Here is a 21,743-nt window from a genome sequence, read left to right as displayed (position 1 = left end):
TAGTGTGCCTGGATGTGCAGGGTGGGGGATCCCAGTTATCTGCCTTTAAAGGGGTTGTAAAGGTAAGTGTTTTTTCACCTTAATGCATCCTATGCATTAAAGTGAAAAAACACATGGCAGTGACTCCCCCCCCCCCCCCCCCTGTTTTACTTACCTGAACCCTCAAACTTGTCCCACGGGGCATTAGGGGGTTCTTGGCTGTTGATTGGATAGATTGATAGCGGCGCATCCATTGGCTGCTGCTGCTGTCAATCAAATCCAATGACGCGGCCACCGGGGGGGGCAGGGCCAAGTACTGCATTTGACGTCTATGGACGCCGAATACTGGAGTGCAGAGCGTGCCCGTAGGGTTACCCCTCCAGGAGAGCGATTCTCCCAGGGGGTTATCTAATGAGGGGAGGAGCTGAGAGAGCCGCCGAGGGACCCCAGGAGAGTAGGTTCAGGGCCACTCTGTGCACAGTGGAGGTAAGTATGATATGTTTGTTATTTTAAAAAAAAGAACCTTTAGTATCACTTTAAGGGGGTGTACTACATACTTATGCACTCTGTTTTGGTTGGATAGAGGTGGATCCATCAGCTTCTCTGAATCATAACCAATGGAATAAAAATAATTTCAGATTCATTCGTTACAGTATGTTATAATTTGGGGATTCTGATGGATCCACCTCCATCCAACCCAAACACAAAAAGTAGGGATCCTCATCTTATTTCACTTTATACCTTACTGTACTTATTGCTATATGTTTCTATTTCAAAAGTAGTGCATTTTTTATATTAATAAAAAATGTTAATGCAACATAAAAACAAAATAGATCCTCATCAATTTGGATCACTTATTATATTGCTAGGTTATTTTGGTTTTAAACATCAACCCCCCTAGCGGTAATCCCGAGTCTGGCTCGGGTTGGGATTTTACTAACAGGAACGGTAACCCCGAGCCAGACTCGGAATCGCATCGCTGGATGCAGGGGAGGACACAGGGAGAGTTACTTACCTTGTCCCCTGGATCCAGCGATGTCCTCCACGCTGTGTGATCGAGCTGTCCTCCGCTCGATTCACAGTACCGAATGCCGCCGAGCTCCGTTACAGCGCACGGGAGCGGAGAACGGCGGCAAATTCAAAAAAGTAAAAAGACACAAAACACACACAGCACTGTAATCTTACAGATTACAGTGCTGTATTAAAAATTACACACCCCCTTTGTCCCTAGTGGTCTGTGCAGTGCCCTGCATGCACTTTTATATTATAAATACAGTTTTTTCTGCCTGAAATTTGGAGATTGTCAATAGCAACCAAAAAGTGTCCCCTTTTCAGTGTTTTAGGATTTGATTACATTATTGAATAATTTTTATTATTATTTATTATATTATAAACTTTATCATACCCGGGATGTCTGCTAGACTCTGGTTTGAACAGATTTAAGAGAGTTATTCCTAAGAATTACAGGACTACAATATAAAACGCCAAATTTCCATGCAAAATAATTGTACCGCTTTCAGCACCTAAAACCAGACTGAATCATACCGCCAGGGAGGTTAACAAAAGGGCAGAATGAAAACAAATGAATATGAATAATTTTCTTTAACATATTTTTATTAACATGCATTAGAGCGGGTACACAGTACAGAACACATGCTGGTGTGCAGTATTACAAACATATTAATGACAATGTAACAAGAGCGATACATCAGTAGCGGGCGTCAGAACCCGAACAGTAAAATAAGGTGATAACAAAAGGATGCAACATAGAGAAAAAGCACATCGTATGTTTGGTAGAGAAGGCCTTAGGCATGAAGATATATAGGAAAGGGGAACGGAGCCTTCCCTAAGAGGAGGTTTGATCCAAAGTAGGGATCTTGGTACTGCGTAGTGAGTAGTTTTAAGTAAAGGAGGGTGTGGGGGAGAAAGAGAAGAATATGATTAATTTTGATATAATTTATTTCCGATTTGTTAAAAATTCGTAACTACTGTGACTCAGAGATTCAGATAAATCCAAATCTCTGAATAATTTCTCTGAATTATGATTTGTAACAAAACGAAATGCATATCTTTAATACATGATCACCATAATGCAACATTCCTCATGCTTTCTTCAAGATGTTGCATTTTCCTTGAGCATTGGTGGATTGATCTACTGCGGTGATGGCGAACCTTGGCACCCCAGATGTTTTGGAACTACATTTCCCATGATGCTCCGTTACACTGCAGAGTGGATGAGCATCATGGGAAATGTAGTTCCAAAACCTCTGGGGTGCCAAGGTTCTACTGATCTACTGTCTAGTACCATTTCCATAGTTTCAAAGCCAATGTCACCCTGCAGAACCGGCATCATGGGACTTGAAGAACCTCGTCTCTCATCTCCACTGACACCAATGATCCTTTTGACTATCGGTATGGAAGGAATTCTTCTCAATGACCCCTATTGTAAAGAGTGTTCTTTAACAGCAGTGGGTCCTTTCTCTATAGACATTGGTCTTGTCGTTCCTAGCGAAACATCAGTCCCTTTGTGGACAACTCAACTTATGAATTCATCAAATGTAACATTTTCTTTGCGTTTCATGAATTATCACGTATCGTTAACCAGAGAACTTCAGTTCGACAATATGTCTTAAATTAATAAACATTCCAGACTACTGTTGACTGTACACTGTGTTTCCGAAGCTTTAGAAAAGAAAACAACATAACTAATTTATTCTAACAGCTAGAAAAAAGAATCGATTTGCTTTGCTAATGGCAGTGTAATCTCACATCTTGACACTCTACTATATCAGGCCTGGCTTCTTGTTTGGCAAAGGTCTTTTGCAAGATTCTTTGCATATTTTATTGAAGGAGACTCTTAAACTGTACATTATGCAGAGATGCCGAGCCTCGAACATCAATTTCAATAGTTTTACGACCCCCTCCTGCAAGTGATGCCTTGTATGAGGCCATGAATTTTAAAAAGTAAAACTTGAACTGCCAATTTTGAAAATTAAGGTGGAGGAAGTTTAAAAACAAAAACAAAAAAAAAAAACCTGAAACCGAAATTATTGTTCCGTTGGCAATAAATTTAAGTCTTTTTTTTTTTTCTTTTTTTTCAATTTGATCGCATTTTTTTCGAAAGGAAGGGAAAAAATAAATAACATCACCACCTGCAAAAAAAAAAAAGGCAAGTTATAAAACATGCCTTCAAGATGTGAAGATTGAAATCATTCTGGATTGAACAAGAGATGCATAATCAAAGAGAGCTACAGGCTGAAGTAACAAGAAATAGGAAAAAATAAATAAAATATATGCAAACAGGGAGGAAGTAAATCACTTTGGTTACAAAACAGGGATGCTTTCATCTGATAAACACAAACAGTAGATTTCATTCACGTCCATGTACTCATTCATATGCCAACACAGATAGAGGAAAATTGAATTGAAATTACAAAAAAAAAAGATCAAAAATGAAATAAAAAAATAATATAAGAATTTTCGGTATAATAGGTTTTAATGTGACGTTTTATGGGTTTTGGTCAGTTTTATTTTTGACAGTTTGTAAAATCATAAACCTTTATTTTTTTTCTTATACACCATAAGACCAAAAGTTTGTGGACACCTAACAATGTACCACATGTACCACTATATGATCAAAAGTATGTGTTTCTGATAATTCTACAAAACTCAAAACAGCTCAGCTAAGCCCTTGTACACACGGTCGGAGATTCCGGCGGAATGTTTCCGATCGGAGCGTTTTGTCGGATATTCCGACTGTGTGTGGTCTGCATCGGACTGTTTCCATCGGAATATCTGTCGGACCAACTTTTCCAACTTGCCGGAAATATTTTCTGACAAAATGCTCCTATCGGACATACTCCGATCATGTGTAGCCTACTCCGACGGACAAAGGGCCACGCATGCTCAGATCAAATTCCTAGACTAAAGCTATTGGCTACTAGCCTGAACGTAGTCCCGTCGTAACAAAATAACGTCATCACGTTATGTACAATCGGATTTTCCGACAATTTAGTCCAACTGTGTGTATGCAACATCACTTCCGGACCTCTTCCGGAATTATTCCGTCGGAATTACTCCGACGGATTTGGTTGTCGGAATGTTCGACCATGTGTACAAGGGCTTAAAGTGGTTCTAAAGGCTCAATGTTTTTAACCTTCATGTTAATACTTACCTGAGTCCCATTGCAGTCCAGTGATGTGCACGAGAACCACAGGGACCCATGCTTACCTGCTCTGTGCAATGGGTTTGTACAGAGCAGCCCTGATTCTCCTCTTCTCAAACAAGCCTGCCCATGTGACTCATCAAACTGCTCCATTGACCATGGCTGTAGGGGCTCTTCACCATGAGATAATCCAATTTCAAGTCATTTCCTCACCTCACTACCCCTTGGTCATTGGTTATCCTTGGTTACAGAGGCGCAATTCCTCTTTTGATTCTGATGTTCTTTCTAGGTCGCCACAATGCAGTAATACATGTTTTTAGTGATTAAGGTAATGTGCATGTCTTCACTTTCTTCATTGCCAAAGGAATACCGTGAATTTAGTGATGTCTTTGGCAAAGGTCAGGCCGGTATTTTGCCTCCGCACCGGTCCTATGATTGTGCAATTGACCATCAACCTGGTGCTATTCCTCCTTGTGGCTGGGTTTACCCTTTGTCTGTCTCTGAGGATAAAGCCATGGAGGACTATGTTGCAGATTCACTTTCCCATAGGTTCATCCGCAAATCCTCATCTCCTGCCGGTGCTGGCTTTTTTTTTAATGAAAAAGAAGAGTGGTGAACTGAGACCTTGTATTAATTATAGGGGTCTTTATCGCATTACAATTACGAAAGCTTATTCAATCCCAACAATTAGAGAATTATTTGACCACCTCAAGGGAGCAACGGTCTACACTAAGCTTGATTTGAGAGGGGCACGCATTCTCGTTTTTGTTACGCTGAAAAAAAAAAAAAAAAGACCCTTTTTTTTTAAAAGCATGTTACACAGCGCAGTGCTTGTACTTTTTCATTTGGCGCCTTGTATCACATAAAAAACCTGGCTGATCCTGCCTGGTTCTGCCCTCCTCTCTGGCTGCTGAGCCCCAAAACTGTGGTCAGTTTACGTGTTTCTGTCCTCCTCTGTCCTCTCTTCCCCCGTCAAGTGCCCACCCCTCCCCTCCTGCTGCTGATAATTTTTAATATATTATATAATCCTCTTTGTTTCCTAATGATAGGTGTTCCTGTGTCTGTATTTTATAAAAAAAATGCCGGCTATACCTGATTTCAGAGCAGCGCCCGGTGCTCAAGGGACCGACTGGCTCTCTCCTCCTCTCGTCCCGACTGAGGTCAGTCAGGGAATCTTGGTCTAGCCCGCTGCAGCTGTCAGACGTGGAGAGGAGAGAGCCAGCCAGTCACGTTAGTACCCAGCAGCACTTCTGAAATCAGTGTGTGAGTGGGTTAACAACCAATTTAAGAAGGGCGACTAATGGAAAATTGCCTTCAGTACTAGGACCAGGCATTATGAATACCTTGTAATGCCCTTTCGTCTCTGCAACGATTCTGCAGTTTTTCAGGAATTTAATAACTATGTCCTCCAAGATATGCTGCAGCAATGTGTGGTTGATTACCTCCATGATATTCTCATACATACATTGTTGGGTTATGTAATTTCTACTGCTGGATTTTTGATGGACCCAGAGAAACTATTTGCAGTCTTAGCCCTTGTACACACGGTCGGACATTCCAGCCACTTTAAGAATCTATTGCTATGGCAGTGACAGATTCTTAAAGAATTACTGCCAGTTCTCCGGACTGTTTTGTTGGATAATCCGACCATGTGTGGGCGCCATCTGACTTTTTCCGTCGGAATGTCCAACCAACAAAGTTTGAGAGCTGGATATAAAATTTTCCGACAACATGATCCGATCAACAAAGTTTGTAGAAAATTCTGATCGGACAAAGTGGCACGCATGCTCAGATCAAAGTACGAGAGCAAAGCTATTGGCTACTAGGCTGAACGTGGTCCCGTCGGAATGAACGAACGTCATCACGTTCCGAACGACCGGATTTTCCTACAACCTTGTACGACCCTGTGTATGCAACACCAGTTTCGGACAAAATCCGTCGGAAAAAATCCGACGGATTTTGTGGTCGCAATTTCCGACCGTGTGTACAAGGGCTTACAGTGGACTCGACCCATAGGTCTATGTCCACAACAATGTTTTCTTGGCTTTGCCAATTATTATCGGAAATGTTTTCATAATTTCTCTTCTCTGGTCAAACCCTTGACTGATATGACCAGGAAGGACGGCAACCCACAGAATTGGTCCCTGTATTCCGATAAAGCCTTTGAGTCCCTCAAGGCCGCTTTTGCTACAGCTCATGCGCTGGCACAGATCCTGATCCTACGTTACCCTTCATTCTTGAGGTTAATGCATCGGAGACTGGAGTAGACGCCCTTCTGTCCCATCGTCCTACCTCTGAAAGCGCTATGCATCCCTGTGGCTACTTTTCTAAGAAACTGTCTCCTGCAGAATGCAATTACAAGATTGAGGACAGAGAATTGTTAGCCATAATTTTAGCTCTTAAGGAATGGAGGCAACGTCTCAAGGGTATTGGTGCTTTATACTATTATATTAGAAAGTTAAAGAGTAACTTTGTTTCGTTTCGTTATTTGGGGCATTCGGTAAACATAGTTTATACTGTAATTCAGGTATTCAGATATATCCGAATCTCCGAATAATGAAAAATTTGTTAAAATATTTATTTGGAGCGAAACGATCCGCACATGTCTAATTTCTAGGGAAGTTCTAATTCAGGCAAGCATTTGTGCCAGTGTCAGTAACATTACCGACATGTGTGGCAAATTCAGGTCATTTATACTACAACTGCTTTAAGAATATATTGCTATGGCAGTGACCAGTGGCGTAACTAGAACCTTCAGGGCCCCGATGCAAGAAACCATGAAGGGCCCCCCTGAACCTCAGCCAGGGCCCTTCCCTCCGAGTCCGATGGTGGAACTCCAGGGCGTGGTCACAGGTATGACCTTTGTGAGCCCTGTAGTTGCACCACTGGTATCTGTAGTTTTTATTTATTTATTTTTTTACATTTTTAGGTGCCCCATTGGGGGACTGTCCCTAGGCAGGATTGGGTCCCCGTCCCCAGAAGAGATGAGGTCCTTTTCTCCATGGCAGATGAAGTTACTGCCCCCAGGTGAGAAGGGGTCCCTGTCCCCACGTGAGAGAAGGGGCCCCTGTCCCCAGGGGGATATGGAGGGGGTATGTAATAGTGTGTGCTAGCTGCCTATGCATATGTAGAGGGTGCTGCATGGGCCCCCTGCATCACAGGGCCCAGTTGCGGTCGCGACTGCTGCACCCCTATAGTTACGCCCCTGGCAGTGACAGATTCTTAAAGAATTACTGCCAGTTCTCCGATTAGGAAACTGACAGTAAATAAGACCAACTCTGATCTGTTGTACAGCGATACATTAAAACTCAGAGCAGGTAGTGCCTGTGCTGGGTAGCTGTCATATATGTGACAGTTTCTTGCACGGTGCTGTATTTCCTGCCTCATTCAGCTGACAGTCAGTAGAGTCCCTGGGCAAAAGCTAAAGTAAATGGGGGATACAGGTGACGTCATTACCAAAATATGGGCCTGTATTTGGGAAATTACTTGTCGTTGAGTGGGCAAGGCCTGGGGAACTGAGTGGGGACCCATCAGGTCATCTTTACTTTTGATTGACAGTGCACAGCAGTGGGTGAATTTGGAAGCCTCTTTTGGACTGAATAGCAGTTATGGATTTGCTTGCTGATGAGCACTGTCAATCAAAATTAAAGCAGACCTGATGGGGAACTAGTCCTTCGATTCCCCACCAGGCTCCAGCCACCCCTGTACAAAACTCCTCAGCCATGTGCTTGTCAGTGTGATGGGCGCAGTGGCCAGGAAGGGAGGGTTGGAATGAATGGGTGATCAGTTTGGACACTCCGACCAAGGACAGATTCATGTCCGTGTCTTTAAGCCTGTGGACTGTACATGAATCAGTTTCAAGCGCCCACACTTTTGATGCTGCACCCTGACGGAATTGCCCTGAGTGTGTGTAGGGAAAGGGCTCTTGAGAGGATCAGAGCTCCCAGCAGATACCCTGGCCTGAATTTTCCAAGCCAGTGATGATGATACAGGGAGTAATAAAAGCTGTATATTACTACATTTGCAAGAAAAATATAATAACCAGACATGCTCTAAGCAGCCATCCTTAATCAGGTTTCCCTGGAATGCTATGGATCCTCTAGAGCAGCCGTCTCCAAACTTTTTTAAATAAAGGACCAGTTTAATGTCCTTCAGACGTTGGGGGGAGGGGGTGTTGGTGTCAGTGGGAGGAATAGTACTCCACCGTTGGTGTCAATGAGAGGATTAGTACCTCATGGTTGGTATCAGTGGAAGGATTAGTACCCCATCATTGATGTCAGTGGGAGGAATCATGCCCCATCATTGGTGTCGGTGGGATGAATAGTGCCCCATCATTGGTAGTGGAAGGAATAGTACCCCTCCATTGATGTCAGTAGGAAGAATAGTGTCCCATCATTGGTGTCAGCAGGAAGAATAGAGTCCCATCACTGGTATCATCAGTTAGAATAGTGTTCCACCATTGGTGTCAGGTGGAAGAATAGTGTCCCATCATTAGTGTCAGTATGAAAAATAGTGGCCCATCATTGGTGTCAGTAGGAAGAACAGTGTCCCATTATTGGTGTCAGTAGGAAGAATAGTGTCCAATCATTGGTGTCAGTATGAAGAATAGTGTCCCATCATTGGCGTGAGTAGGAAGAGTAGGGGCCTATCATTGGTGTCAGTAGGAATAATAGTATCCCATCATTGGTGTCAGTAGGAAGAATAGTGTCCCATCATTGGTGTCAGTAGGAAGAATAGTGTCCAATCATTGGTGTCAGCAGGAAGAATAGTGTCCCATCATTGGTGTGAGTAAGAAAAATAGTGTCCCATCATTGGTGTCAGTAGGAAGAATAGTGTCCCATCATTGGTGTCAGTAGGAAGAATAATGTCCCATCATTGGTTTCAGTAGCAAGAATAATGTCCCATCATTGGTGTCAGTAGGAAGAATAGTGGCCCATCATTGGTGTCAGTAGGAAGAATAGTGGCCCATCATTGGTGTCAGTAGGAAGAATAGAGGCCCATCATTGGTGTCAGTAGGAAGAATAGTGGCCCATCATTGGTGTCAGTAGGAAGAATAGTGTCCCATCATTGGTGTCAGTAGCAAGAATAATGTCCCATCATTGGTGTCAGTAGGAAGAATAGTGGCCCATCATTGGTGTCAGTAGGAAGAATAGTGGCCCATCATTGGTGTCAGTAGGAAGAATAGAGGCCCATCATTGGTGTCAGTAGGAAGAATAATGTCCCATCATTGGTGTCAGTAGCAAGAATAGTGTCCCATCATTGGTGTCAGTAGGAAGAATAGTGGCTCATCATTGGTGTCAGTGAGAGGATTAGTACCCCATTGTTGGTATCAGTGGGAGGAATCATGCCCATCATTGGTGTCAGTGGGAAGAATATTGGCCCAGCATTGGTAGTGGAAGTAATAGTACCCCTTCATTGATATCAGTAGGAAGAATAGTGTCCCATCATTGGTGTCAGTAGGAAAAAGCGTATCCCATGATTGGTGTGAGCAGGGAGAATAGTATCCCATCACTGGTATCATTAGTTAGAATAGCGTTCCACCATTGGTGTCAGGTGGAAGAATAGTGTTCCACCATTGGCGTCAGTAGGAACAATAGGGGTCCATCATTGGTATCAGTAGGAAGAATAGTGCCCCATCATTTGTGTGAGTAGGAAAAATAGTGTCCCATCACTGGTGTCAGTAGGAAGACTAGTGGCCCAACATTGGTGTCAGTAGGAAGAATAGTGTCTGATCATTGGTAAGAGTAGGAAGACTAGTGTTTCATTATTGGTGTATTTAGGAAGAATTGTACCTCATCATTGGTGTCAATAGGAAGAATACTGCCCTATAGTTGGTATCAGTGGGTATGGTGTCTTGTATCAGTGAGAGGAACAGCGCCCCAAGGGCTGCATAAAGGCAAACAAAGGGCCACATATGTCCCTCGGATGCAGTTTGGAGACCACCTCTCTAGAGGTTGCTCTGGGTTCTTTGAGATGAGGCTGACAGACCTCCCATTTGAAGGTTTCTGCATAGTTCCAGGGCCAATAATCTCTTTAGCTATCTGTGAGAAGGGATTCTAACCACCACTGTAACGAAGGAGATTTTCCCACTGACCCCCAATAAATTGGTTCCACAACAACAGAAAATTACAAAGGTAAACGTTTGAGAAAGGTTGCTCTAGTTTGTAAAAAGGAAGGTTTAGGGTAAATTTGGTTAATGACCGCATATACCCATTAAAGTGGTTTTAAAACCTTACAACACACTTTGACCTACAGGTAAGCCTAGATTAAGGCTTACCTGTAGGTCCAAAAAATATTTCCTAAACCTACACGGTGCATGCTCCGTAGACAGCAGTGCGCAGGCACACTGAGCGCGCCTCGGTCAACGGCGATATGCCGCGAGTGGCGGCTCCCGTGCGCATGCCGAATGACAGCGGCGGAGCACCCACCGAGAAGATGGAGGCTCCGGACTACAGGGGACAGCGGTGACTTCGCTGGCTCCTGTGTCATGTAAGTGACACATAATGGACTACTATGCGGTGCATAGTTGTCCATTAGGCTTTACCTTTGTAGGGAATGAAAGAGGAAGTAAACTCATCAGGATTTACTTCCTCTTTAAGGTGTGATGGCGCTGCTCTAACAAAATTACTTATGGGCAACTTTGCTGTCTTTTTGGCCTTTTCATACACTGTCTGTTATATTATCATTAGACCGAATGTGGACAATGAGCACTAAATCAATGTGTTATTTTCAAGGATCCGTCTAGCTTGAACGCCTACCTTGATGAACTCTAAGTGCTAAATAAACAATCAAAACACGCCTAGGTAATTCCCTGCTATTTGGTGTGAGCGCACCTTTAATAACCATTAAAAACCTATAGTCGCTTTCAGAACCTGCTACATCCACCTGTCATATCCTGCAGTGCTCAACCTGCACATAAGAATTCTGGGTAATGACTTGCTAATGAGCCTTCTCTCCAGCTTCCTATCCATTATGTACAAAGAAATTTCCCTAGAGCTGCAGCCTGCCAAATGACACAGATTGTACAGTAGAACCTGAGATAGCACATTTTCACCAAGGAACAAATAACTCCAAGCAGACTCTTTTTTTATTTTATTTTTTTATTTTTTTAGATTATTAGATTTTTTTTCCCCCCCAAACAGGTGAAAAAAAAAAAAAACATGCAATCCATAAAATTTACAGTCATAATACGCCTTTCTATCGCGTCATTGCAAATATTTGTTTTTCCTCCTCACAAACAAAATGTTCTCGGAACGTTTGAAAGCAATTATTTGAGGCTATGCACAGGAGACGCCACGCTCAGATTAAATAATCTATGATTAATTTGGTTAAAAATTAATTAGTGGCTTCTGTTGAGCAAAACACAATAGGAAAATATACAATATAAATCCTCGAAGGGGCCCCGACTGATAGAAACAATGTATTAACGGCGGATTATGTACATCTGAGGCGCCTAATTAAAACAATAACATATGGACATGATATCTATTTGCATAGCGATTGCATTACTGCTGAGCTGTGCGATAGCGAAGATGGATTGTTGACAGATTTAGATGTAAAGGACTCTAACCTTTGCTGTAAGTTTGTTATCGGATGATTAAGAGAAGTAAACTCAATAAAGCGCGGGAGCTTGATCACTAAAGGTCACTTTAGTGAAGTGCCTTCTCTAGATACGCCAAAGACTCTCCTGTCGCCTAGAGTCTATGAGACGTGATGAGAATCTCGACATAACCACTTAAGCGCCAGAAGATTTTATCCCCCTTCATGACCAGGCCACATTTTGCAATTTAACTGGCAATTGCATGGTCATACAACGCTGGACCCAAACGAATATTTTTTTTCACACAAATAGAGCTTTCTTTTGGTGGTATTTGATCACCACTGTGTTTTTTTGGGGTTTTTTTCACGATACAAACAAAAAAAAAAAGACTGGAAGAAAAAAACTATTTTTTACTTTATGCTATAAAACATATCCAATAAAGAATCAAATCATAAATTTAGGCCGAAATGTGCACTATATTACCAAAATTGTGCTACATGCTGGGTGTTTGGTGTACTGCATGTACCTTTAAGAAGGGGTGGGCTCCCGTTCAGTCCACCTGACCTCATCTATCCATTAGAATGCATGAGCCTCCACTGTGGGGACACTCATACTTTAGTGTTAGGACCACAGATACAAGGGTGCCTTGACGAGGCTCTGTGGTTTACGCATGCGTTTGCAAATGCGTGTGGATTAAACCTCTGTTTTTAACGTACTGTTAGCCCCTGTACACACGGTCGGAGATTTCTACAAGCAAATCCGTCGGATTTTGTTCCGAAACTGTTGCATACACACGGTCGGACTAAGTTGTCGAAAAATCCGATCATTCATTTCGACAACCAAATCCGTCGGATTTTGTCCGTCGGATCTTGGTCGAAACTGTTGCATACACACGGTCGGAGAAAAAAGTTGTCGAAAAATCCGATCTTTCAGAACGTGATGACGTAATTTCGTTACGATGGGACTACGTTCAGGCTAGTAGCCAATAGCTTTGATGTAGGAATTTGATCTGAGCATGCGTTGCACTTGGTCCGATCAAAATTCTCTACACATGATCGGAGTATGTCCGATAGAACCAGTTGGTCGGGAAATATTTCCAACAAGTTGGAAAATTGGGTCCGACGGATATTCCGACGGAAGCAGTCCGACGCATACCACACACAGTCGGATTATCCGACAACACGGTCCGATAGGACACATTCCGACGGATTCTCCGACCGTGTGTACAAGGGCTTAGACAGGTCAATTTGGTTGTCTGCTAGCTGGTGGTAAGTAGGCTAGGATTTTTCCTGGGCATTCCCCAGGCCTTGTTATATTACCAAAAGTTTTAAGATGTCCGTCTTTGCACGCACATGAACTTTAATGGCCTCCCAGTCTTAGTCCGTAGGGTTCAATACTGAGTTGGCCCACCCTTTGCAGCTATAACAGCTTCAGCTCTTCTGGGAAGGCTGTCCACAAGGTTTAGAAGTGTGTCTATGGGAATGTTTGACCATTCTTCCAGAAGCATAAAGTCAACAATTACATAGGCATAGGCCCTTGGCATGTTGCCGTGCTTAAACCCTACATAGTAGAAGGAGTTGGCCTATTTTCCTCAGAAATATTCATTTTTTCGAGATGTTCTTTTGGCATTCTGGAAACTGAGCAACCACTACTGATGGGATGATGCCACATCCCTGACCCCTACACTCTGCACACAATATATTCATGGCCCCTGCACCCTGTATGTAACACATCCCTGGCCCCTATGCTCTGCACACAATATAAACTATATTGTCAAAGTATTGGGACGCCTGCCTTTACACAGACATGAACTTTAATGACATCACAGTCTTAGTCCGTAGGGTTCAATATTGAGTTGGCCCACCCTTTGCAGCTATAACAGCTTCAACTCTTCTGGGAAGGCTGTCCACAAGGTTTAGGAGTGTGTCTATGGGAATGTTTGACCATTCTTCCAGAAGAGCATTTGTGAGATCAGACACTGATGTTGGAGAGAAGGCCTGGCTCGCAGTCTCTGCTCGAATTCATCCCAAATGTGTTCTGTTGGGTTGAGGTCAGGACTCTGTGCAGGCCAGTCAAGTTTCTCCACCCCAAACTCACTCATCCATGTCTTTATGGACATTGTTTGTGATAAAAAAAATACTTGATATATGTTAATCTAATTAATTAATATGTGATATCTATTTACTAGTCATACTCTGATATTGATTATGTACACATTTAACATTTTTCATAGACCCCTTTTGGGATTGTTGATCATTGTCACTATTGACTACACTACGGAGCCCTGCATTTCTCACAAGGTCCTCCTATACATGCCTCTATGAGTACGGGCAGTACTCTCACAGTTCCCATTACAGATGTCCCCAGATGACCCTCTGCCCATAGAGCTACCTGTCTACCTTTAAGCTCATGTGTGAGTATAATAGGGAATAGTATCTATCTATCTATCTATCTATCTATCTATCTATCTATCTTGAAAAAAAGTCACAATTCCATCTAGTTCAACCATAAAAAAATAAAATAAAAAATATCATACAATCCCATATACCCACAGTTGATCCAGAGGAAGGCCAAAAAAACCCCCAGCAAAGCATGATCCAATTTGCTACAGTAGGGGAAAAAATTCCTTCCTAATCCCAGAGAGAAAATCGGATTTTCCCCGGATCAACTTTACCTATAAATGTTAGTACCCAGTTATATTGTGTACATTTAGGAAAGTATCCAGGCCTTTCCTAAAGCAATCTACTGAGCTGGCCAGAACCACCTCTGCAGGGAGTCTATTCCACATTTTCACAGCTCTTACTGTGAAGAAACCTTTCCGTATTTGGAGATGAAATCTATTTTTCTCTATACATAAAGAGTGCCCCCTTGTCCTTCGTGTTGACTGTAAAGTGAATAACTCAACACCAAGTTCCCTATATGGACCCCTTATATATTTGTACATGGTGATCATATCCCCCCTTAATCTCCTCTTCTCAAGAGGGAATACATTCAGTTCCTCTAATCTTTCTTCTCTGCACTTTCTCCAGTTCCCTGATATCCTTTTTAAGAACTGGTGCCCAAAACTGAACTGCATATTCCAGGTGAGGTCTTACTAATGATTTGTAGAGGGGAAAAATTATATCTCTCTCTCTGGAGTCCATATCTCTCTTAATACAAGAAAGGACTTTGCTCGCTTTGGAAACTGCAGCTTGGCATTGCATTCTATTATAGAGCTTATGATCTACCACCCCCCCCCCCCCAGATGTTTCTCAACCATTGATTTCCCCAGTTGTACTCCCCCTAGTATGTATGATTCATGCATATTCTTAGCCCCCAAGTGCATAACTTTACATTTATCAACATTAAATCTCATCTGCCACATAGTCACCCAATTAAACAGTGCATTGAGGTCGGCTTGTAAATTGCAGACATCCTGTAAGAATATTATTCCACTACAAAGAGGCAAATTCTCCCATATGGGGTTTTCTAGACAGCAAATAATAAAAAAAAAATGAAGGAAAAAAATGCTACAAATGAATATGAATAGACTTCAATTTTATTAGACAAAATATAAAAAAAAATGTGTTTTTTAAATAGTGAATGTGGGAGGATAATTCACTATCCTCCCACATTCACTATTTTAAAAAAAAACTATTTTTTTTTCTTCTATATTTTGTCTAATAAAATTGAAGTCTATTCATATTCCTTTGTAACATTTTTTTCTGCATTTTTTTAAAATGATTTGTTGCCTAGAAAACCCCATATGGGGGAATTTCCCTCTTTGACAATTCTCCGGGGTGTGCAGCGTTGTCCTTTTCTCTGAATGGTGTCCCCTTTTTATGTTATTCCACTGCATAGCTTGGTGTCATCTGCAAAAACAGAAATTTTACTTTTAATCCCAGTAAATATCATTTATAAAGATAATAAAAAGTAAGGGTCCCAGCACTGAACCTTGGGGTACACCACAGATAACCTTAGACCATTCAGAGTAAGAATCATTAACCACTACTCTTTGAATTCTGTCATTTAGACAGTTGTCTATCCATTTACAAACTGATATTTCCAAGTCTATAGACTTTACCTTATGAGCCGTGTGTGGGGAACTGTGTCAATCGCTTTTGCAAAATCCAAGTATACCACATCCACCTCCACCCCTCTGTCCAAGGTTTTACTTACCTCTTCATAAAAACAAATCAGGTTTGTCTGACAACTTGTCTTTCATGAATCCATGCTGTTTGTTGCTTAAAATATTTTTTTCCAGCAAGAACTCCTCTATGTGGTCTTTTATTAGACTCTCCAGTATCTTCCCGACTATAGAAGTTAAGCTAACAGGTCTATAGTAACTTGGTAAAGACTTTGTTCCCTTTTTAAATATAGGCACCACATTGGCCCTCAATTCTTTTATTATCTGTGGGTGGATGCCATCTGGTCCAGGTGCTTTATATATATATATATATATATATATATATATATATATATATATATATATATATATATATATATATATATATATATCATTTTTTTTTTTTTCAGAGACCCTAGAGAATGAAATGGCGATCGTTGCAATATTTTATGTCACGCTGTACTTGTGCAGCAGTTTTTCAATATATATATATATATATATATCATATGTCTAATATTAAATATATATATATATATATATATATATATATATATATATATATATATATATATATATATATATATATATATATATATATATATATATATACACACACATATATATACACACACACACATTATTTTTTTAAACTGTGATTGCTTGTTACCGTGATAATCACTATAACAGCAATCGTTTTACCTATCATCAATAGGTTTCATTCCTGACAGCTTGCTAACTATTGTGATTGTGGCTACAGCAATCACATAGTATAGGGCCACTGTGAATGGTGCTGTACTATGTGATTACTGTGATCAATCACAGAGATCACAATAGTAAGCAAGCTAACATGGATGAAAGCCATTCATGACAGTTTGCTTACATGTTATCATGTGATTGCTATGATGTCCACCTTTAAGAGATCCCTGAAAACTCATTTATTCAGGGAAGCCTATCCCGCACCCACCTAACAACTGTCCCCGAGCCACCCCTCTATGAGCTGGGGCCTCCTGTACCTTTTGTATTGAACTGTACTGTAATTTTGTTGCCCCCCCTATATATTGTAAAGCGCTGCGTAAACTGTTGGCGCTATAAATCGTGTATTATAATAATAATAATAATAATATGATACCCAAGCAGCTCACAGTGGCTGGGTACCGAGCACTGTGATTTGCTGTGCACACCGGACTGACACACTGGATATTACTTGCAGTGAGTATAAGATCAAACACGTTTTGGGGGCCAGAGATCGCTCCCTTCATCAGGCCTACAGCACAATAAGAAGACTGTAGATGAAAATAGTCTTGCTCTATCTGTAGAGAAAGTGGTCGCTCTGGAGAGATCAGACAGGCCTTCTGCTGAGTAAGGCCTGTAGCTCTCCAACCACAGGTAGCCTGAGCCATGCTGTCTCTTCTCGCTATGAGAATATTTTACTTTTTTTTTTTTTAAGCAAAGAATGCATATACATGCAAAAAAAAATAATGCAAAAAACTGATTATAAACCGACAAACTTAAAATAAATAAATAACCAAAACCATTATCGTTTCCCTTTAAAGACACCATTCAATCAAGAGGAAACATCTTGATAGATAAATTCACTTTTTTTAATTAAAAAAATAGATATTTAAAAAAAAAAAAAAAAGGAAACTATGCCAGGGGGTTAGTGAATTAAAATTTGGCAGTGTAGATTTCACAGACTGAATTGCTGCTGGAAAAGAAAATAACAATTTACAGACCTTTGTAACCTGAAAGCCCACCATTGTCCCTATCAAACGTGCAAGCAGAACTTCATTTTGTCTGTTTATGACTGAACATTTATGCCTTCATTACATAAAGTTGTCAGTCCCTAATAATTAAAGTTATTTTACATCCATTATGATGATTTTAACATTATGGCACGCTGTCATCGTTTTTCAAGATTTGTATTTCGCACAGACCAGACGGATGATAGTGAGCCCAACTCTACACTTTTGGCATCAAACAGATAAATACATAGCTGCATTCTCAATGCCCCATCTGGCTGGAGGAGAAAGCAAAATGTTGTAATGAATAAATTAATAGAAAAAAAAAAAAGAAAATGCATTTATGTAAAATCTGTTACACATTTTTTTATGACTGAGGACAGGGTCGGTTAAATGAAATTTGTTTTGTTGTCAAAAAGGCAGCTAATGAAACCTTATTGATGTCCTTTAATGCTAAAAAATAAATACAACAAATTCAAAAAACGTAAGGTATAACTCCAGCAGTGTATATATACTGTATATATACACTATATTGCCAAGAAAAATTGGGACCCCTGCCTTTATACACACATGAAATTTAATGGCATCCCATCTTTAGGGTTCAATATTGAGTTGGCCAACCCTTTGCAGATATAACAGCTTCTATTCTTCTGGGAAGGCCATCCACAAGGTTTAGGAGTGTGTCTATGGGAAGGTTTGACAATTCTTCCAGAAGCACATTTGTGAGGTCAGGCACTGATGTGAACGAAAAGGCCTGTCTCGCAGTCTCCACTCTAATTAATCCCAAAGGTGTTCTATCGGCTTGAGGTTAGTCAAGTTCCTCCAACCCAAACTTACACATCCTTGTCTTTATGGACCTTGCTTTGTGCACTGGTGCGCAGTCATGTTGGAACAGACAGAGGCCATCCCCAAACTGAGTTCACTTCACTGAAACTAAGGAGCCAAGCCCAACCCCTGAAAAACAACCCCAAACCATAATCCCCTCTCCACCAAATGATTTGAACCAGTACATAACGCAAGGTCCATAAAGACATGAATGAGCAAGTTTGGGGTGGAGGAATTTGACTGGCCTGCACAAAGTCCTGACCTCAACCAGATAGAACACCTTTGGGATGAATTAGAGCGGAGAGTGTGAGCCAGGCCTTCTCATCCAAAATCAGTGCCTGACTTCACAAATGCTCTTCTGGAAGAATGATCAAACATTCCCATAGACACACTCCTAAACCTTGTGGACAGCCTTCCCAGAAGAGTTGAAGCTGTTATAGCTGCAAAGGGTGGGCCAACTCAATATTGAACCCTACGGACTAAGACTGGAGTGCCATTAAAGTTCATGTGTGTGTAAAGGAAGGCGTCCCAAATATACTTTAACAATATAGTTTATATTGTGTGCAGAGTGTAGGGGTCAGGGATGTGGTATCATCCCAGTAGTGGTTGCTCAGTTTCCAGAATGCCAAAAGAACATCTCCAAAAATTAAAATTTCTAAGGAAACATTAAAAAAAACAAAAAACTCCTTCTACTATGTAGGGTTTAAGCATGGCAACATGAAAAGAGCCTATGTAATTATTGACTTTATGGTTAAAGGAGGAATAAACGAGGAGCAGCACCTTCCACCTCCTATAACACATTGCTTAGTTTTTATTGCATTGCCACTCTATGTAGGTTCACTTTAACTACTTGGTGCTCGCGTTATGGCTGAAAGACGGCTGCAGTGTGGGCCTTAATTGCTGGGAGGGCATCCCTGGACGTCCTTCAGAGCAAGCGCAGTCTGCGCGACCCTGTGTGTCACGCGCGCTGCGCTCTGTGATCACCGAGTCTATGAGATCACAGATTCGAGGAAGGGGTCGATCCCAACCCCTTACCACGTGATCAGCTGTCAGCCAATGACGGCTAATCACGTGATGTAAACAGAAGCTCGGTAATCGGTATTTTTTTCCTCACGCTATTAGCGTGAGGGGAAAAAAAAGCTGATCACCGGCTTCTGTCAGAGGGACATTGGTCCTTCACTCAGGAAGCCGCAGCTGTGCCCACCAGTGCTACCTACCAGTCCCCACAGTGCCACCTACCAGTGCCCACAATGCCACCTATCAGTGCCGCTTATCAGTGCCACCTATCAGTACCCTTCTGTGCCACCCATCAGTGCCAACCATCAGTGTCTACCAGTCCCAACCTCTCAGTGCCACCTATCAGTGCTTATCAGTGCCACCTATCAGTGCCCATTACTGCCGCCATATCAGTGCCTATCAATGGCCAACAGTGAAAACTATCAGTGCCCATCAGTGCCCATCAGCGCAGCTTATCAGGGCCCATTAGTGCAGCCTCAGTCATCAGCGCACATCAGTGAAGGAGAAAAATTACCTGTTTTATAATTTTATAACAAACTATGAAACTTTTTTTTTTTTTTTTTTACATTTCGGTCCATTTTTGTTTTATTTAGAAATAAATAAAGAACCCAGCAGCAATTAAATACCACCAGAAGAAAGCTCTATCTGTATGAAAAAAATGATAAAAATTTCATTTGGGTACAGTGTCGTATGACCACGCAATTGTCCTTCAAAGGGTGACAGCGCTGAAAGCTGAAAATTGGTCTGGGCAGGAAGGGGGTTTAAGTGCCCAGTAAGCAAGTGGTTAATTGGCGTATTCAGTAACCCACACTATTGTTAACCAAACCCAAGGACCTGAAAGGCTTATTACAATTTGTCAGTGACCCACATAAACAAGCTGAAGATCACACCTTCAACTTTCAGAGGAGAAACTAGGCGGGGGATCGTTGCTGCCAGCTCATCTTACATTGCTACCTCTGCAAATCTTCCTATAATAGCCTAGTATCATAAACGTGGGATGTGAAAAAACGCTGCATTAATTAAGAGCACCTTGTTAAGTTCCTTGATTTCAAATACCAATTCAAATACAATATACATATTCATAGAAGATGCATGAAGCTAGTCCTGCTTTACATATATCATTATTTGCTATGACTGCAGTGAGGAGAAGTACAACGTAAATGATAATAAATAAAGAACAAATTTATCATTTGAAGAAAAAGCTAAATCACTTAAAAAAACGTGCTTCAGTGTATTTTTTTAGCATGTTTTCAGTGATAAATGCAGTGTAATTGCACTACAATCTTCCCCAATGTAATTATTTCCTTAAAGCGGAGTTCCACCCTTTTTTAGTTCATTAAAAGTCAGCAGCTACAAAAAGTGTAGCTGCTGACTTTTAATAAACAGACAGTCACCTGCGGCCACCCGGAGACTCGTTCCTCTCACCCTCCTCTCTGCGGCGCCGCCATGGCAACTGTGGGCACCCGGCCATGACAGCTTACAGCTTCATGGCTGGGTGCGCACTGTGAATTAGTGAGTCACGCTGCACTCTGCTATAGGCCAGGCAATGTTCTGGGACCTATGACGTGTCCCAGAAGATTGCAGGGAGGGAGGGGCAGCCTAGGGGGCGAGTAAGAGTAGCCTAGGTAGCCAAGAAGCCGAAGGAGGAAGTGGGACAGGAAGATCCTCTAAAAAGAAGGTACCCGTCAAATGTGGCATGTAAGGGGGCGAGGAGTGCTTAAAGCAGAAGTGCTGTAGGACCCCAAAAAAACTGGTTGCTCTAATCCTTAAGCTCCCGCTTCCATTCTTTCACCTAATTTACCTACCTATTTATCCATCACTCAAATGGACAGTGTCATTGGTCAAAAATAGGGGTGCGGATTGGGGTGGGTTTCCTTTTACCTGGAAGGCTTAAAGTTTGCGGATTCGGGACTTAATTTCAGGGGTCTCTTGGTGTTAGTGCTCTTCCAGATTTCCGAAGGTATGTGATGGTACCTCTAGGTTCCTGTACTATGGATGTTACTTGCTTAAGCATTACAAGTAGATAAAGTAAAAAAATGAATGGGAAAAATCCCATGAACAGTAAAAAATTATATTCTGAGCTGCATGGATTAAAGGTGTCTTGTATAATGGATAATAAAGATGATCCTATCTACCAGGGGTTCTTTATTCCAGACTGAAAGACGCATTTGAAAAGAATCTATAATATATTGTAGCACCCTTTAATGTGTACTACTAGAATTAGAGTAGGTAAACTATAGCCTAGCACAGGGATAAACCTGCGTCACTGAATCTGGGTCAGGGTTATTAGGGACCAGGACTGGATGACTGACCCTCTCTGGTGCCTCGCCCTTTTTCTAGAATGTTGGAGAACTTCCTGGTTCATAGTGGGCG

This window comes from Lithobates pipiens, unplaced genomic scaffold (genome assembly GCF_037356315.1).
Source record: "Lithobates pipiens isolate NorthernLeopardFrog02 unplaced genomic scaffold, aLitPip1_a1.2 Scaffold_28, whole genome shotgun sequence".
NCBI lineage: Eukaryota > Metazoa > Chordata > Amphibia > Anura > Ranidae > Lithobates > Lithobates pipiens.
The sequence above is the reverse complement of the archived record's forward strand: the minus strand, read 5'-3'. Positions refer to the sequence as shown.